The sequence below is a fragment of the Callithrix jacchus genome, chromosome 10 (genome assembly GCF_049354715.1).
Source record: "Callithrix jacchus isolate 240 chromosome 10, calJac240_pri, whole genome shotgun sequence".
In the NCBI taxonomy this organism is placed as follows: domain Eukaryota; kingdom Metazoa; phylum Chordata; class Mammalia; order Primates; family Cebidae; genus Callithrix; species Callithrix jacchus.
The window spans coordinates 15,514,622-15,521,343 of record NC_133511.1 but is presented as its reverse complement, the minus strand read 5'-3'; the positions used below and the strand labels follow the sequence as shown (position 1 = coordinate 15,521,343).

At 40.6% G+C, this 6,722-nt stretch overlaps 1 long non-coding RNA gene across 1 annotated transcript in view; it reads right to left on the bottom strand.

Moving 5' to 3' along the window:
- Positions 1–424: 424 nt before the first annotated feature.
- LOC118145626 (uncharacterized) overlaps positions 425–6,722 on the bottom strand; it is a 42,030-nt gene continuing 35,732 nt past the window's right edge. Inside the window, exons 3-4 of the long non-coding RNA XR_004730902.3 lie at positions 3,006–3,361; positions 425–741 (exon numbers count right to left, since the gene is read on the bottom strand). This is a non-coding gene — a long non-coding RNA (uncharacterized LOC118145626). The remainder of the gene's footprint in view (positions 742–3,005; positions 3,362–6,722) is intronic.

Below are 6,722 nucleotides of genomic sequence, written 5' to 3'. Positions count from 1 at the left end.
ATTATCTAAACCTTGTGTATATATCAAACATCAGGTCTAAACTCATGCTGCTGTGTACCCAGAACACCATAGTGATCTAACATTCCGAACGAATGTTTGTTCTAAACAGGTGACAAGCGGAGTTTTTACCTATGTCACTTAATGATGGTAGAACGATGGTACTCAAAACCCATGTCTTAATTAATGGAATAAATATACCTGGGAAAAATCCTCTTCCAGTCTCCCTTACCAATGGAGGGAGGAAAAAGATGCAAGGAAGGGAGATGAAAAGAGACAAGAGGAAGTCTCTACACTTTCTGCTTCCTACCAAAATAATAAATCAAAATAAAAACCACATCTTTATGAGAATCATGGAAATCAGTGTTATCATCAAATACTTAGAAATATACAGGAGTCGTGATTCCAATTCACTGGCCCATTTTGTTCTGTGGTTTAGCCACTGCCATGGATAGATACACCTGGAAAACGGCAGTGCATTGTTGTGACTTTAATAATGTAGGACTCTAACTGCAGTGCTTTTCCTTTCTAGTCTCCTTATTAGAACAAATCAGTATAGCCCTTAATATTGAGCATCGAGTTATTAATCTGACAAATGCTTCCCCCCCCCCACAATTTCCAACAAATAGAGGACACCAGAAGCAATTTTCTTTTACTTGATGGGACAAGTGTACACTTTTAAGGCTTTCTTGGAGACATCTCAACTGTCCTTTGACCAGGATCATCTCTCTTTTTCCACTTTACCTGGAAAGAGTGATGCACAGAATCAAAGATTTAGGTGATTGCTAATGGTTTAATCAAATGGTTAGGGAGTTGGAAGGAGCAAAATTTGAGGATTGGTATGATAATATTTTGTCCCATGTGAAAAATTATCAAAATTTTCCTATTGCAGAAAATCAGGTGAATATTAGTTAGACTTCATCTCCAGCCACTGCAGGCTTGCTTGTGGTAAACAGAAGAGCCCTCCATAGCTGTTCATGTCTGAATAACTGAATCTTGGAAATACACTGTGTTACTTGACTAAAGAAACTTTGCAAACATGGTTAAGCTTATGAATCTTGAGATGGGAAGGTTATCCTGTATTATTGTGGGAACCCAGTCTGATCAAATAAATCAAATGAATCCTTAAAAGTGGAGAATGTTGACCGGGCACAGTGGCTCATGCCTATAATCAAAGCACTTTGGGAGGCCGAGGCAGGTGGATCACAAGGTCAAGAGATAGAGACCATCCTGGTCAACAAGGTGAAACCTTGTCTCTACTAAAAATTCAAAAATTAGCTGGGCATGGTGGTGCATGCCTGTAGTCCCAGCTATTCAGGAGGCTGAGGCAGGAGAATTGCTTGAACCCAGAAGGCGGAGGTTGCAGTGAGCCGAGATCATGCCATTGCACTCCAGTCTGGGTAACAACAGTGAAACTCCATCTCAAAAAAAAATAAAAATAAAAAGTGGAGAATGTTTGCTGGCAGAAGAGTCAGAGTATTGCAATACAAGAAGAAGCAGATATATTAAGTGATATATGCATTTAAAGTGATATGTATATACACATATATGTATATACACATATATACATATCACTTTAAATGCATATATCACTTAATATATCTATACATAACATTGAGTGTGTGTGTGTGTGTGTGTGTGTGTGTGTGTGTGTGTACTCAGCCTGTGAGGACTAGCTTTGAAGAGACAGAAAGAGGTAACATTAGGAGCTCAGGAATGCAGAGGCCTCTGAATGCTAAGAATAGCCTCCAGTTGAAAACCAGCAGGTGAAGTGGGGAGCTCAGTCCCACACCCTTCAAGGAGCTGAATTCTATCAATACCTTGAAAAGGCAAGGAAACAAATTATCTCTAAAATCTCTGAAAAGAAACATTGCCCTGCCAACACTTTGATCTTGTTCAGATGAGACCCACATCAGACTTCTGACCTACAAAACTGTGAGATAATAAATTTGTGTTGTTTAAAACACCAAATTTGTTGTGATTTTCTTATGGCAGCAATATAAAACTAAAATATTGCTGAATATTTTCACGGACAAAGCTAAGTTGGTGTTGATTCTATTCTTCAGAATACAGTGCGTGTTCAGAATAAGTAGTAATACGTAGTGCTGTTTTGCAGATGGAACAGCAGGTCCATGTAACCAAGAGGTGACAGGAACGGGGACTAAGAATAAGGACTTTTCCTCATCAATGGCAGAAACCACAGCCAACAACCCTAGCCTCTGATATGGTGGCATAGTTCGAGGTGATCCGCTAGCTTCCTGGTAGGAGGTTGAACACATTGAACCCTTCCATTCTGAAGGGACAATGATTTACCTCTTGGAAAAGAAAGACATTTTGGATTAATATTTTCTTTCCTTCCTAACATAATTTTGTCGCATATCATCTGTGGTCTAAATAAATGCCTTATACATCATTTTGATGGTCTACGCAACATATTTCTTATCAAATACTTCACTTTACAGAAAATAATTAAAACAATGAGCCCATACACATGGGGTCATTGGACATATCATGTGCCCATCATCTAGAAACAAATGGATTATAGAACATAAATATGAACCTTTGTAAACATCGGAGCCAGTTGTAGGACCCTTGTGTGACATTAGAATATATCGTGTAAGGTAAATTGTATGCTTTGAATAAGCATCAATACTATACTCCCCACGTTGAAAATGAAGATGCGAAATGGAGTGAAGAGAGGTTGTACAAGGCTCACAGCCATATCTAGTGAAGCTCTTGATTGTGTTTGCTTCAAGTTATTATAGCTGGGCTTTGCTCATTTAGCACTTAGTGATAATGGCTAATATGTAGCAAACACTAGGTGCCAGGCTCAGTTCTTTAAGATTTACATGTGATAATCTATTTAGTCATTATAACAACTCTATGAGTAAACTACTATATTGTCCACATTTTTCAGATTAGGAAACTGAGTTCAGAAAATGCAATAGCCAGAATTTGAACACAGTTTAAGTTCAGTGTCCCTGGTCTTAACCACTGTCCTATATTACCTCTCAGTGGAGGTATGCTTCCAGGAGGAAACGCGAAGTTTATTCCACCGAATTGAAAGTTGTAATAGTCTCCCGGTTGTTTTGGGCTTCTCACTCTCTTGGGAGAACATGCAAAAAATTATTTTGTAGAGTTAGATGGGATAGAGGGCTGTGCTGCAGAACAAAGAGCCCGGAAGAGAAAGGAATAATTCAGGGACTGTCCTGGGACACTTCCTAATGGTATCATTTGCAGTTTTGTACAAGTCCACGGACATCTCTAGGCAGGATCATCAACCACTCAGTTCTCTCAGAAAGGAAGACTTGGGTCATATGCACCTCCTCATCCGAGAAAGCATCCCAACAAGTTGAGGCATTACCTAAGGTCAAAGGAAACATGAAATGGGTAATACAGAAGGGAACACATAAAAATTAACTATAGTATCATAACCAACTGTAGAAAAATAGATATGGTCTCCATGTGTATTTGTTTCTTTGCGGTGTGATAAATTCCTCCTTCTTTTGCTCTCTTTTTTGTCATGATTTAATATAATGTGAATTGGTGAGGTGAACTTCTACGATATGGACTGTCTACACTAAAACAGCACCAGCAAAAATCCTGTATCTGAAAGTGGAGCAAGAACTGCAAGATCTTAGGCTTTGGTGAAAGAGTGGGTGTACCTGCAATTGTATGAAAGATAGTTGCATTTTATTAAGAGATTTTCTTCCCTTCTTCCCTCCTTCTCCATCCCTCCTTTCCTTCCTTCTTTCCTTCCTTTTTTCTTTCGACAAGTTTTTTTTTTTTTTTTTTTTTTTTGAGACGGAGTTTCGCTCCTGTTACCCAGGCTGGAGTGCAATGGCGCGATCTCGGCTCACCGCAACCTCCACCTCCTGGGTTCAGGCAATTCTCCTGCCTCAGCCTCCTGAGTAGCTGGGATTACAGGCATGCGCCACCATGTATGGTGGCTAATTTTTGTATTTTTAGTAGAGACGGGGTTTCACCATGTTCACCAGGATGGTCTCGATCTCTTGACCTCGTGATCCACCCGCCTCGGCCTCCCAAAGTGCTGGAATTACAGGCTTGAGCCACCACGCCCGGCAGACAAGTTTTAAGATTTAAGGAAGAGTATATTAATTTTCACCAGCTAAAGAGATAGACTACAGAAGAAACTTGTCTTTTTCCTTCCTCTTTCCAATACCTAACTCCTCTTTCTATTGTGGAGGAGTCATCTGTTATGTAGTATTCCTCCTCCATTACTGACTCTGAAATACTAGTTTTTCCCTCTATTTTTTAGCAAGCAAATCACAGGAACAACCGTAGACTTAGCCAATTAGTTACCTTACCTTCTTCTACTCCAGACCTTAAGTCTTGAAAGAATGATGCAAAGATGGATGTTAGAATTTGTTTCCATCATTGATGACAACATGTAGGCACTGTCTTTAATAATGACAGTGAAAACACCTAAAATTTTTTTAAGAGAATGATAGTGGCATCTGTTTCCTCTAGGAAAAGGGCAGGGGTGGACAGGGGCTGTGTTTGGTCCAACTTAGGAACTTTGGGTGGAACTAGGCAAGAGAAAAATGCGAACTTAGTGACAGTGTTGACTAGTAGTTGGAGGAATCCCTGCAAACTCATCTTTTGTCATGACAGCAAGACTTGAACAAGATTTTTTTTTTCCCAAACAAAACTGGGGGCAAATTCAGAGTCATAAGTGATTTTCTATTTATTTGGTATTTTTGGAAATAAAATGTTGACAAAAATTGAACAATTTCTATTCTTCTCCTAATTCCCTCTTTTAAAAATATGACCCTGCAACTAGGACATCGAAACCAAAGAACCACATAAAATATAGATACTGGTGTCCCAATGAACACTCGAATATGTAGTCCCAAACCACCAACAGGTGTAAGGCCCATGCACCTGTGGTGGAGGAAGGAAGGGAAAGCAACTTGGCCCTGATAGCCCTGAGAAAATGAGACCCCCCCAAATGCCAGTAGGCATGCACTGGAACTGTGGAGGCCCAATCTGAGAACAGCCAAACAATGGGAAGGGATTCTGCAGGATCCAATTTGTGAGTGAGTGCAAGAGGACAGCAGTGCGCTAATGACAGATGGTGCTGACCCATTCTGGACCCTAACCTTTTAGAACTAACCAACTAAAACTTTCTTGTGGCCAGGAATGGAAGTCACATATATAATCCCAGCTCCTTGGGAGGCCAAGGTGAGTGGATCGCTGGAGTTCAGGCATTCAAGACTAGCCTGGACAACATGGACAAACCCTGTCTCTACAGAAAAATACCAAAATAGGACAGGTGTGGTGGCATACACCTATAATTGCAGCTGTTCAGGAAGCTGAGGCAGAAGGATCCTTGCAGCCCAGGAGGTGGAGGCTGTAGTGAGCTGTGATGGTGCCACTGCACTCCAGCCTGACAGACAGAACAAGACCCTGTCTCAAACAAAACAAAACAAAAATAAAAACTTACTTCTCCAACAAAACATCACACCAAGGAGAAACTTATGGGTATTTCCTATCCAAGTTGGGCAGGACAGGGATGATAGGAGCAAAAGAAGGAGAAGCTTCAGGTAAAACAGTAAGGGAGAGACTCAGGTCTCAGAAAGTACGCTATCAGAATGCCATATTTTTAATTGCTTTGTAAAACAACAGAGGAGGAAACTCTAGTGCCTTGAAGCTAGAAAAGCTATCCTGGCCACCCCTGCTTAATAAACCCTGTTTTACATTTATACTATAAGGTGTTTGTGGCACATATGCCACAAACTTTATATGCCATGCTAAGGAGTTAGGGCTTCATGCTGTAGGTGATCGAATGGTTTGAAATAGGAACCTGGCAGGAGTGGATTTGCAACCTTCAAAAACAGCAAGTTGTGATGGATAGGACAAATATGGTCGAAAGGAACCCAAGTCCGCTGCCTGCACTTTCTGGTGTGCCTTTCTGTATTGCAGATGTTACAAAGACTTAAAAACTACATCTCTCAGGCTTCTTCATCCAGTTTTGAGATTTAGATTCAGGCAAGCAGGCCCACTCATGCAAGATTTAGAAGGCAGTCAGGGACTTCGTTCAGTCATTGACTGTTTTCTGCTGGCAGGCATGACCAAGAGTCCTGGGGTCTATGCAGCATGTTCCTGAATCCATTCATTGGTTTCTTGAATGCCAACACGCTGGGCATAAGTCAGCCAGTTTTTCTTCAGGTGTGATCTGGCAAGAGTGACATGGCTCTTGATACAAGTTATAGTGGTGGTAATATGCTGATCCCTGAACTTCACCTAAAACGGCATGTCCCTAAAACCAAGTATTCTAGGGTGTTTCCTGATTCCTTACCTTTCTGATTGGGTGGAGGGAGCAGTTTCCTAGGATGAGTTCTGTGGTATTTTGCAAGTCTTTCTAGAATCCTGGCCTAGAGCATGCTCCTTGACATTTTCAAACATTCCCAAATTATCCATATTTGTCTTTTTTTTTTTTTTTGCTTTAAGAAAGATAATATTGTTTTTGTCTTCTGAAGCTAAGCCAAAATTTGGAAAGTCAGGAAAGACTCCATAGTTTATAAAGGGTGTGTACCACCTCTTAAAAGTGAGATCGAAATGGAATTGACAGAAAGGCAGGGGGTGGACATTTCAGACTGGAATGGTAGTTTTAAACAAATGCTCAGAGACAAAGTTATCAATATTTCCTTATGGGAAGCCAAGGAAACCAGGCTAACCTGAACAAAGGTTAGGCACACAGG